Below are 13,048 nucleotides of genomic sequence, written 5' to 3'. Positions count from 1 at the left end.
AAAGAAGTCAAGTGCACAAAAAGAAAAGGCTCTGTAATAGATGACCGAGTGTCAAGTACAAGGGCCACCATAATCACTAAGGAGAGCCCCAGGGTCAAGAAGGAAAGCCTGGGTGTCTGGGTTCAAATCCTGGCTCCACTGAACTAGCTGTGAGACCAAGTTACTTCACCTTTCTGGGCCACAATTTCTTCATTTGTAAAATGAAGATAAAAAGAGTGCCTGCCTCATAGGTTTCTCGATGATTATGTGAGTTAATATACATATAGCGCTTAATACAATGTCTGATACAAAGTAAGTGCTCAATAAACTTGGGCTGGCGTTATTGTAATATGACGATTCCAAACTCTTGTTGTGTTCTTCCTGTATTCCTACCAGTTTGATTGTGGAAACTATTTTATAAGTGAGCCATTCATTGTGTTTAAGAGCATTTCCTCACCAGGGTCTATTGACCTGAACGTGTTCAGATATTTCCTTACAACTTAAAAAAAAATTGCTATTGTATTAAGTACAACATAAAATATAAAACCCAAGCAACATCATTTCAGTGAAAGGGCAGTTCTAAAATCTGCACTCCTGTGACTCCATTAGCATTTGATATTCTAATGACAAAAACTCAACCTGTGAGGGCGTCAGACACCACTGTGTGAGACACCATCCGAGGCACGGAGGGTGGCTACTTTCTTTTCATAAACTTCATTTCATTTTCACCAGCAAGAAGAGAGTCCTCTTTCCATGCCCAGTGCAGCCATGGCTCGTGGTCCCAAGAAGCATCTGAAGCGTGTAGCAGCTCCAGGCATTGGCTGCTGGATAAACTGACCGGTGTATTTGCTCCTCGTCCATCTACCAGTCCCCACAAGCTGAGAGAATGTCTCCCTCTCATCATTTTCCTAAGAGACAGACTTCAGTATGCTCTATCAGGAGATGAAGTATAGAAGATCTCCATGCAGCGGTTCATTGAGATCAATGGCAAGGTCCGAACCAATGTAACCTACCCTGCTGGTTTTATGGATGTCATCAGCATTGATAAGACAGGAGAGAATTTCCGTCTGGTCTACGACACCAAGAGTCGCTTTGCTGTTCATCGTATCACACCTGAGGAGGCCAAGTACAAGCTGTGCAAAGTTGAGAAAGATCTTTGTGGGCACAAAGGGAATCCCTCATCTGGTGACCGAGGATGCTCGTACCATGTGCTACCCTGAGCCCCTCACAAGGTGAGCAACACCATTCAGATTGATTTGGAATCTGGCAAAATTACTGATTTCATCAAGCTTGACACCGGTAAGCTGTGTATGATCACCGGAGGTGCCAATCTGGGAAAAATTGGTGTGATCACCAACAGAGAGAAACACCCCGGTTCTTTTGATATCATAGTTCCTGTCAAATATGCCACTGGCGATAGCTTTGCCACCCCGCTCTCCAACATTTTTTATTGGCAAAGGCAACAAACCATGGATTTCCCTTCCCCATGGAAAGGGTGTTCACCTCACCATTGCTGAAGAGAGAGATAAGAGACTGGCGGCCAAATGGTTGGTGAAATGAGCTGATGTGACATGATTAGGAGAGTCTTGTACTTAATTAAAGAGGGGGAGGAAGATGGAGGAAATGGACATACCCACTAAGATGCTAATAATTCATAACCTAAATTTCATTCCCTTTTCCTATGGGACTTAACAGCTAAATAAGTATGATAGTCCCTTACCCTAAAGTCGATCTCACTTCAACCTCTTCCTTTTTTTGTATACCTGCGTTAGCTCATTGTACTTTTCAGTTTGTAACCAGCTATCAGCCCCTGAAAAGCTCGTATTTCATTTATTTGTTATTCCCTTTTATTCACATTTCTTATTTCCTATCTCATAGCTGCGTAGGCAATTACTCTGATGTATTTTCAACATATATTTGAGTTTGTAGGTTTCTAGCAAAATAAATAAGTTTTGTTTTGACTGTTTATGTAATTGCAATTGAAATGCAAATATAGATTTTAGTTAATGGTAATGTATTAATATTGGTTTATTAAATGTAACAAATACACCACACCACTGTAGGATGTTAGTAATTGGTGAAACTGATGCCAAGTACATGACAGCTCTGTACTATCTTAATTTTTCTGTAAATGTAAAATTACTTTAAAAAATAAAGCCTGCCCTAACCGGTTTGGCTCAGTGGATAGAGCATCGGCCTGCGGACTCAAGGGTCCCAGGGTCAATTCCGGCCAAGGGCATGTACCTTAGTTGTGGGCACATACCTAGTAGGGAGTGTGCAGGAGGCAGCTGATCGATGTTTCTCTCTCATCGATGTTTCTAACTCTCTATCCCTCTCCCTTCCTCTCTGTAAAAAATATCAATAAAATATATTTTAAAAAACATAAAGCCTATTAAAAAAAATTCAACCAGTAAGAATTCAACAATGCCCAGATCACCCACAAGTCACACACACAGAGGTATTTGTAAAGCCAGACTTCAGCACAGCCAGTGTGGCTCAGTGGTTGAGCATCGACCCAGGAACCAAGAGGTCTCAGATTCAATTCCCCATCAGGTCACATGTCCGTGTTGCCCCCCCCCCCCAAACCCCAGTAGGGGGGCGTGCAGGAGGCAGCCAATCGGTAATATTCCTCTCTCTCATCAATGTTTCTATCTCTCTATCCTTCTCCCTTCCTCTCTCTAAAACATAAAAATAATAATAATAAAGCCAGACTTCAGAACTCAGGCATTGAATGGCAGAAAGAGTTGTCTATCAAGTGGTTAAGATCTTGAAATGGAACCTCCTACGTTCATATTCTGACTTCATCACTTGGGCTGTCCCTTAACCTTTGCAACTCTCAGCTTCTTCATCTATACAGTGGGGATAGCAGATGCCCCTACAGTGTTATTTTGAGAATTAAGTGAGATAATTTATACAAAGTGCATAGCACAGTACCCAGCATTGATGGACACTAATAAATATTAGCCATGACCTAGCCAGTTTGGCTCAATGGATAGAGCGTCGGCCTGTGGACTAAAAGATCCCGGGTTTGATTCCAGTCAAGGGCACATGTTAGGGTTGCAGGCTCCATCCCAAGTGGGGGACATACAAGAGGCAGCCGATCAATGATTCTCTCTCATCATTGACGTTTCTATCTCTCTCTCCCTCTCCCTTCCTCTCTGAAATCAATAAATATATATTAATTAGTTAATTAATTAATTACTAGCCATGGTTAGTATTATTCATAAGCAATATAGAGCAATTGAAAATGTGTGTTGCCTTTGATAGAGTCTAAAGCAAAAATAATTACCTATTAATGGGAGAGGAACCATAAAATGAATGTCTAAAATGATCCCAGCACAGATATACAAATGGCCACTCAAAAGAGACCAGCAAAGCATAACCTTTTCAATGAATTAGCCATAAGTGGAGAGAGAGTATAGTATGTCCATTGAAAAGTACGTGGGGCAGTCAGGGAAGCATAAGGAACTGGGAACCAATAGCAGACAGAGGCCGTGAGAATCCTCTGCTACCCACAGGAGACCGTGCAGTCCCTTTGGCAAGGCTCTGCGTATAGTGGGGAAGTCCTTCAAGCTATCTCAGCTGAGCTGAGAGACTTTCCCTAAAATCACGCACATTCCTTGGCTGCGACTCCACTTCCCAAGCCCTCCTTGTGATTAGAGTCTGGCTTCCCACATAGCCTAGTTTAACCAACTGACATTCCAGGTCTACCACCGTCCCAAACACTCTGCTAGAGAGACTGTGCCCAGAACTTTCAGAAAAAGGTCTTTCCAGTCATTTGCTCTCTTGTGTTCACATTCCTACAGCATATAACATAACTAGTAAGATATACCTGAGACATGACACTATGTCTTCCGACCTTAGGTCCAATCGTCTTTCCATTATGAAAAAAATGTAAGCATCTTTCCTATGGCTTGAGCATAAATTCCTTAATTTTATTCTTATTTGAAGATATTTAAAGGGGAGGCTTAGAGAGCCAGTCAGTGTGTACTAAACGAAGGAAAACACCTGGGTAAATGTTCTCCCATTTGCCTAAAAATTATCTAAAAATGGTCAATCAAACTAATGTGTGACTCATGTCCCATTGGCAAATGTGTTAGCTGCAAGCCTGGCGAGCCCACGTTGAAAGCAAAGCTTGGGGCAGAGGCGTGGGCTCACAGTGACTACTAGTGGTTGTCTTTGATCATTGCATGGCTGGTAAAGCATTTTCTGTGTAAAAGAAACAAGATTAGTGGCAGCTTCCTACAGTCCACGTGTGCAATTATTAGACCCAAATGAAGTGTACATTTCTTTGTGGAAACTTTCTTCATATATTAAAAAAGATGCATCTCTTTAGGGAAGCAAACATATGAAAACAGGGACATATATGAAATTATTTAGGTCAGCTTATTCATTTAAAAAAAGTGCTTTGAAAAAGACACCCATTTGAAGGATAAATTCCTCTAGTGAATTTAATATTTGGTAATATGAAAATCCCACATACACACACATTTTTAGAAGCACTGTAGTACAAGTTCATAGTGTGTGCAAAGGTATCAAACACAGGTCTGAAAAATGAAATGCCCTGTGAGTCTTGGGGTTTTGTCTGTTTTCCTGATCACTGAAACCCGAGTGTGGCACAGTACCTAGAAAACATAAAAGCAAGCGCTTTGGTACACATCTGTTCAATGGAGCTGAATGGAAGGGTTCAAAAAAAGAAAGGTTGAATTTGCAAGCCTCCAGGTTTCACTAGGCTACTCCCTCCGTTGGTTTCGGCTGCAATAACAGAATACCGCAGATTGGGTGGTTTAGAGACAACGGAAATTTATTTCTCACAGTTTGGGAGGCTGGAAGTCCAAAATCAAGGCACCAACTGGCAGATTCAGTGTCTGGTGAGAGTCCTCCCCCTGATTCATTGACAACAACCTTCTTTCTGGTCCTTACATGGTGGAAGGGACAAGGGAGTCCTCTGGAGTCTTTTTATAAAGGCACTAATCCATTCTTGAGGGCTCCATCCTCGTGACCGAATCACCTCCCAAAGGCCCTACCTCCAGACACCATCACATTGGGAGGAGACACAAATATTCAGTTCACAGCAAATGGGAATCTGAAGACAAGGGGTAGAATAAATCAGGAGGTGAGGACTAGAACTGGTCTAGGGGTGGACAAGAGACAAACTAACGGTTCTTTGGGGTCTCGGGTACCCACCTGCTGCCCTGGGTATGGTGGCACCATCTCCCACAGAAGGGATGTGTGGTGCTCGGGTCTCAAGCAGAAAAGTCTGATCACCTGGAGATGCTGGCCTCAATCGTAGTATCTCCATCAAGAGAAGAGCAGCAGCACCTCCACAAATTACTTCCATCTGGAATTTCAAATTCAGCTACTAAAGGGGAAAATGCCTTTTGGGGGTCCCATTTCTTGGCCCTCATGGTGCAATTATAATACCATTCCTTTAGAGAGCATTTTATTACAAATTTCCCCTCCTTCAGCTTGGAGATAAAGCAAAATAACATAAAACTTGTACCTGGAGTGTTAGGTTTGGTTCCTTTCCAGAATGTTTTCTCTCTTCTGCCTTCAAACAACCAATTATTTATATGTTTCTCTACCAGAACTTTCAGAACACACTGGATGAAATCATGTCTAATTCAACCTATGAGGTCATATTTTTTGAAGAACAGTAAAAGTCCTTATTTTTAGCCCTGATCGGTTTTGCTCAGTGGATAGAGCGTCGGCCTGCAGACTGAAGGGTCCCAGGTTCGATTCCGGTCAAGGGCATGTACCTTGGTTGCGGGCACATCCCCAGTGGGGGGGGGTGCGGGAGGCAGCTGATCGATGTTTCTCTCTCATTGATGTTTCTAACTCTCTATCCCTCTTCCTTCCTCTCTGTAAAAAAATCAATAAAATATATTTTTTAAAAAGTCCTTATTTTTAGCTTAAACTGGAGATCACATTTTCTAAAAATATAATAGTAATAAAGTATGTAAGTACCAAAAGGAAAAATAAGAAAATTAATTAGAAAACCACACCATTAAATTATCTTAGAAATTAAGAGCAGCTGTTTCCATTCAGCTACCTAGAACATCAAAATACAGAGCATTTTGTCCAACTTTGTCCTTTACTGAAAATGTATGAATTTTAAAGTGATCAAAACTATCGTGTCCTCTCATATTTATTCAATACAAACTATAAAATCATCAATTATGTTATCAATACTATACTGCTCCATTAAAAATGGCTAGAAGCCTATGTCTCCAACTGTTTTCTTTTATTTGCTTGTTTCTTAGATAAATAAAAATTTTTCTTTATGAAATTATCCTCAATGAGAACATTCTTGGACACCAAGATCCAAGGGAGACATTAGAGCAGGGTGTTAGGGCACTGGGTTGGAATCCTGGCTCCACTACTTACTACTTCAGTTAACCTTGGGAAAGTTATTTAACCTTTTTGTCAAGTACCTCTGTTTAGTAACTAATATTCTATTTCCTGCCAGTAAAATGATATTAAAAATAATATTCATTTCATAATAGCCATGTGAATTGAATGCATTGTTATATGCAAAATACTTGGAAAAGGGCCTAACACATAGTAAGTCTCAATAAATATTAGCTTTTATACCAAAAAATAATTAATCCATTGTTTGTAAACCTGTTTGAAACCAACACAATCTTATCCTTCCTGTTACACAGCAATGGAATTCAAGACATTTTATAATCTGGTAGCAGATGAACAAGAATTTGAAAGGAAAGCCAACGGTATCTCTTCTCTAACTACAGGATAAGGTATTTCTAGTCACTGCTCTCTTTTTGCCATTAAGATTTAACTAGATGCAATTCCTTTTTAATTTCACTGATAATATTTTTGCAGAAATTAGCTTGGCCACTGGAGGGCTCTCACAGCCTCTCATTAATGCTATGTAAAAATGATTTGCTAAGGTTGTAAGAATGAACCTTACAAAATACCGATAGCACAATTGATACACTCCTTTTCAAAAGTAATCAGCAACACATAGCAAAATAATTTAAAATATGTATATTCTTTGATCCAGCTTCTAAAAGTCTAAGAAAATTTATTATTAAAGTGTTCATTTTTCAATTTACATTTCAATTAAGTGTTCAAATAAAAAGTAGCTGTTATAAAATATTAATTTCAAAATATAAATTGCTAAATTTTATTTCAAAACACCTGTACAATTGGAGACTGGTTTTAAAATATATATAAATATATTTGGAAAATATACACAGAAATGTTAATAAGCAGTTCCTTTGGGTAGTGAGATTGAGGATTTTTTTTTTCTTTTGTTCTTTAGGCATTTTCCAGTTTTCCATAATGAACACGAGTTCATTTTATAATTTAAAATTTTTTAATGTTTTTTAATTTAAAATATTTTCCATATTTTAAAATATTTATTATTATAAGGGTCTATAAAGAGTACTCATGCCCTAGTTCAATGGTCGGCGAACTGCAGCTGGCGAGCCACATGCGGCTCTTTGGCCCCTTGAGTGTGGCTCTTCCACAAAATACCACGTGTGGGCGCGCATGTACAGTGCGATTGAAACTTCGTGGCCCATGCGCAGAAGTCAGTATTTTGTGGAAGAGCCACACTCAAGGGGCCAAAGAGCTGCATGTGTCTCGCGAGCCGCCGTTTGCCAACCACTGCGGTTTGGCTCAGTGGATAAAAGCATCAGCCTGCAGACTGAAAGGTCCTGGATTCAATTCTCATCAAGGGCACATGCCCGGATTGCGGGCTCAATCCCCAGTAAAAGGCATGCAGGAAGCGGCCGATCAATAATTCTCTCTCATCATTGATGTTTCTCTCTCTCCCTCTCCTCTCTGAAATCAATAAAAAAAAAAAAAAGAATTTAAAGCTGAAAATAACAGAACAATTGTTTTTTTTTAAAAGAGTACTCATGTCCCGATACACAGTAGGGCCATTCTGATTGTTATGTCACCATCTCATTGGCAGTCCTCTTCACCTTCAACATAGTTCAACCCCTTTAGGGTCCCAGATCATACAGGCCTTTTATGACACAACTCCCACAGCAACCCCTCCCCTCCATTGTGCAGCCCACTACCCTAAAGCAATGTCTACAGCCGTCATGATGAACTTCTCAGTAGTTCCTCATAGAAAAACGCCACTCTTTCTCATTCCCTATGCTTTCCACCTGCCCTATATCCTCAGGAAATGACTGTCTCCACCCAGCTACTTTCCAATCACCCAAAATTAATTAGCCCAAGAACTTCCTATGACAGGATTTTCCTGTGTCTTCCTATGAAGTTCTGAAGGGTTCCCACGGTGCCTTAGGCATGCTTTCCTCAAAACATGAATTACCCAAATTGTACTGTTTAGTTTCTCATTTAACCGGGTGAATTATTTTCTCGGAAAGTATTATCTTGCATTCATTACTTAGCCTCCAACCTATCCTCGTGCAGTTCCTTCTGCCTATAATGCTTCCCAATAATTTCCCCTCCCCACAGCGCACATCTCTCAGAGTTCTGTTTTGGTGTCATTTAGAACAGGAGCACAGCTCACCCTTCAAGTTGAGCTAGATGGACTCTTCATATTCCCCTAGCCCTCTGTAAAAAAAAAAAAAAAAACTTAGCCACGCTGCTTGAAATAATCTGTTCAGGTGTCTGGGAGTTTTTCAAAGACAGAAGCTTGTGCTTGACATTCTGGTAAGTCCAGTTTCTAGCTGAGTGTCGGTGTCAGGCCAGGGCAAATAGTAATCATTGTCATTGGAGCTAAACACCTTCCCGTAAAGCTTGCCAAACTGAAGTTCTAGCTTTAAGGTCGAAAACTCTGGATCTGGTCTGGTGCAGAGCCGCTGGTCCCGGGAATCAGGGTGCAGCTGGAAAGGGAGCCGCCCCTCCCGGTCATGCCACACTTGTTCGTGCCACAGGGAGCCTGGCGCGAAGCCATTCCTAGACGGCCTGCTTCTGGGTGGGGTAGCGGCAGAGCAGCTTCCTCACTGCCAACTATTGACACTGCCAACTACTGAAAGTCAGTCCTCGACACAAATGTCAAAAGAATTTTTTTAATTAAAAAAAAAGAGTAAGATAATAATAATAGTAAAGGATAAAAGAAAACAGTACGAGAAAAGGAGAAAGAACAAAATTGACAAAACTTTAGTTAGAATGACTAACACACAAGACTCAAATAAAAAAATAAAAATGGGTAATTTCTACCAATTGTACAGAAACAAAAAGAACTTTAAGAGAATACTATAAACAAGGATATGCCATCAAACTAGATAACTTGGATGAACAAATTCTTAGAAACACAGAATCTATCAGAAGCAACTTAGGAAGACAATCTGGATAACTGCCGGGAGCCAGTCCATCCTTGCTGTTTCAAGGGACCTGGCATATATAGCATACGGTTCTTAATATGTTTGCTCACCTTCTTGGCACTGTGTTTTAACCAAGGTCACCTCTCCGAGAAAGGTTGAATCCCCAAGTAGGGATTTTCCCCTGAAGTTAGGAAGGGGATGAAACTCCTTAACTAAGTGCCAGGCAGGTAGTTAATCAATTTAACTACAAACAATCATGCTTAAGCTACATAATCTTTACTCCCTGGAATGGAGATAAGAAACGCCCTAACCTTTGTAATAGAAATTGACAGGATTAGAATCAACTGGTATAAATACAGATGCAACAAGACAAAAACAGACAGAATTCAGAAGACAGAAAGACACAGAACTTAGAACACAGGGCTTGGAAGACAGGACCAAGAGAGACAGAGCCTAGGCACAGAACCTACACAGAACGTTCTCTAGAGACAGAAGAACTTCGCTGGAGAGAGCATGCCGGAGGATCCTGGACAGGGACTGGCCTCGGAGCCTGGAGGCGGAGCCTGGCGAGAGAGCATGGCAGGGGATCCTGGACTGAACCTGACTGCGGAGATTGGCAGGAGAGCCTGACTAGAACCTGGTGACTGAACCTGACTGGAGAACCTGGACAGAACCTCTCTGGAGATCCTAAGCAGAACCTCTCTGGAGATCGAGACCAGAACTTGGCTGGAGATCCTGGCTAGGCTGCTGATCAACTGAACGCTGTCTCCGTGTCATTCCTTCTTCGCCGACTCCGTCCACACCTTTGGGGACCCCTGGACCCGCTGGGCTTGGACCCCGGCAGATAACCCTATCACTAGTAAGGAGAGTACATCAATAAGCAAAAACCTCCCAACAAAGAAAAGCCTAGGACCAGATGGCCTCACTAATTAGTTCTACCAAACAAAGAATAATTAACACCACTTTTTCTCAAACTCTTCCAATAATCAAAGCAAAGAGAATACTTTCTAACTAATTCTACGAGGCCAGGAGTATTCCAATATCAAGACCAAAGACACTACAAACAGAAAAACTTGACAAAACTATAGACTAATATCCCTATGACTATTGATGAAAAAAAAAAAACTCAACAAAAACCTAGCAAACCGAATTCAACAGCATATTATACGATATATAAATATTATATATCAAATGTATTTCAATTAAATAAATAATAGCATTTGACAAAATTCAATACTCTTTAATGATAAAAATACTTCTTCAATGTGATAAATAGGCCATATGAAAAACCAAGCTATGAATATGAGAGGTCTATTTATTTATGTCTTCTTTAATTTCTCTCAGCAGTGTTTTGTAGTTTTTAGTGTACAAATCTTTCTCCACCTTGGTCAATTTTATTTAAAACATATAGCTGATATCAGACTCAGTGGTGAAAAGCCGAAAGCTTTCCTTCTAAGAGCAGAAAAAAAAAGAGACATTCTATTACCACTTATATTCAACATAGTATTAGAGGTTCTAGCTAGAGCACTTAGGCAAAAAAAGAAATTAAAAGCATCCAAATTGAAAAGGAAGAAAATTATCTGTTTGCAGATGATGTGATCTTGTATGTAGAAAACCTTAAAGATTTCACACACACCAAAAAGAAACTGTCAGAGCTAATGAATGAATTCAGCAAAGTTCCAGGACACAAAATCAACACGTAAAAATCAATTGCATTTTCTACTTACTAGCAATGAACAATCTAAAATGGAAATTAACAAAAACAATTCCAGCCCAGCCTGTGTGGCTCAGTGGTTGAGCATTGACCTATGAACCAGGAAGTCACAGTTCGATTCCTGGTCAGGGCACATGCCCAGGTTTTGGGGCTTGATCCCCAGAAGAGAGCATGCAGAAGCAGCTTAACAATGATTCTCTCTCATCATTTTTTTTTAATATATTTTATTGATTTTCCACAGAGAGGAAGGGAGAGAGATAGAGAGTTAGAAACATCGATGAGAGAGAAACATCGACCAGCCGCCTCCTGCACATCCCCCACTGGGGACGTGCCCGCAACCCAGGTACATGCCCTTGACCGGAATCGAACCTGGGACCTTTCAGTCCACAGGCCGACGCTCTATCCACTGAGCCAAACCGGTTTCGGCCTCTCTCATCATTTTTTTTTCTATCTCGCTTCCTCTCCCTTCCTTTCACTAAAATAAACAAACACATATTGGTTTAAAAAACAACTCCATTCACAATACATCAAACAAAAAAATACTTAAGAATAAATTCAACCAAGGTGGAGAAAGATGTGCAGACTAAAAACTACAAAATACTGCTGAAAGAAATTAAAGAAGACATAAAGAAATAGACCTCTCGTGCTCATCGGTTGGAACGCAATATTAAGATGACAATTCTAGCCCTGGCTGGTGTGGTTCATTGGTCGAAGCATTATGCTGTGCACCCTAAGAGGTCATGGATTTGATTCCACGTCGGGGGCACACATCCAGGTTGTGGGTTGAATCCCCGGTCAGGTGAGTGGGGGAGGCAGCCAATCGATGTTTCTCTCTCCCCGTCTCTCTCTTCCTGTCTAAAATCAATAAAAGCATATCTTTGGGTGAGGATTAAAAAAACAAAAGACAATTCTATATAGAGTGATCCACAGATTCAAGGCAATCCCTATCAGAATCCCAATGGTGTTTTTTGTAAAAGTAGAAAAACCCACAGTAAAATTTATATGGACTCTCAAGGGACCCCCAAATAGCCAAAACAATCATTAAAAAGAACAAATTTGGAAGACTCACATTTCATTTCCAAACTTATTACAAAGCTACTATAATCAAAATAGTGTGGTACTGGCATAAGGACAGCAGACAGCCCAGAAAAAAGTCAGACACAAAATGAAAAATATTTTATGATTCCACTTGTATAAGGCATCTAGAATAGGCAAATTCAGGGGCAGAAAATAGAATTGGGCTATTAAAAGCTGGGGCATAAAGATGAATACGGAGTTATTTCAGATAATGAAAAAGTTCTGGAAATTGTGGTGATAGTTACATAGCATTGTGGATGTACTTACTGCCACTGAATTATACACTTTATGTTTATTTTGTCACAGAAAAAAAAGGGGGGAAGGTCTGGTAATCAGACTTTAAGATGGCCAGCAATGATCCCTAACTCCTGGACTTCATGCCCTTGTGGAAGTCCCTCCAATTGAGTATAGGCTGGACTTAAATGACTCATTTCTAACAAATGGGATACGGCAAAAGGAACAGTCTGTGACTTAAGGGTCTATGTCATCAAAGGTTGTGACATCACTTTCTCTCCTTGGTAACACTCATTTGGGGGAAGCCATCACCATGTTATGAAGAGCTCCATGGACAGGTCCACACAGCGAGGAACTAAGCGCCTGTCAATAGCCCTGGGAGTGTGAGCTTAGAAGCAGATCTCCAGCTGTCCAGCACACAGGTGACTTCAGCCCAGGTAACATCGTAACTGCACTCTTCTAAGAGCTCCTGAGCCATCACACTAACCTGCCCCTCGGATAACATGTGAGAGATACTTGTTTCAAGCTGCTAAATTCTGTTATACAGGAATAGGTAACTAATACCAGAAGTAGGGGTAAAGGATATGGGGAAATCATTAAAGCAGGAGTCCAAGCATCATGAAAGAGGATAATCACCAAAAGCTAGTATGTTCATGTGCTTTATATTTATATATTTTTTAAAAGGTTTCTTAACTCAGTCACTTAGTGTGTAATGAATAATAGACTTTAAAGTAAAAAAAAAAAAGGAAAGAAAATGTCAATTTTTAAGGGATAGGCT

At 40.4% G+C, this 13,048-nt stretch overlaps 1 pseudogene; it reads left to right on the top strand.

Moving 5' to 3' along the window:
* The first annotated feature begins 747 nt into the window (after positions 1-747).
* On the top strand, positions 748-1,584 carry LOC132229227 (small ribosomal subunit protein eS4, X isoform-like; annotated as a pseudogene).
* Positions 1,585-13,048: the final 11,464 nt, after the last annotated feature.

This window comes from Myotis daubentonii, chromosome 3 (genome assembly GCF_963259705.1).
Source record: "Myotis daubentonii chromosome 3, mMyoDau2.1, whole genome shotgun sequence".
NCBI lineage: Eukaryota > Metazoa > Chordata > Mammalia > Chiroptera > Vespertilionidae > Myotis > Myotis daubentonii.
Note: the sequence above shows the minus strand (reverse complement) of the source record. Positions and strands in the feature narration are given on the sequence as shown.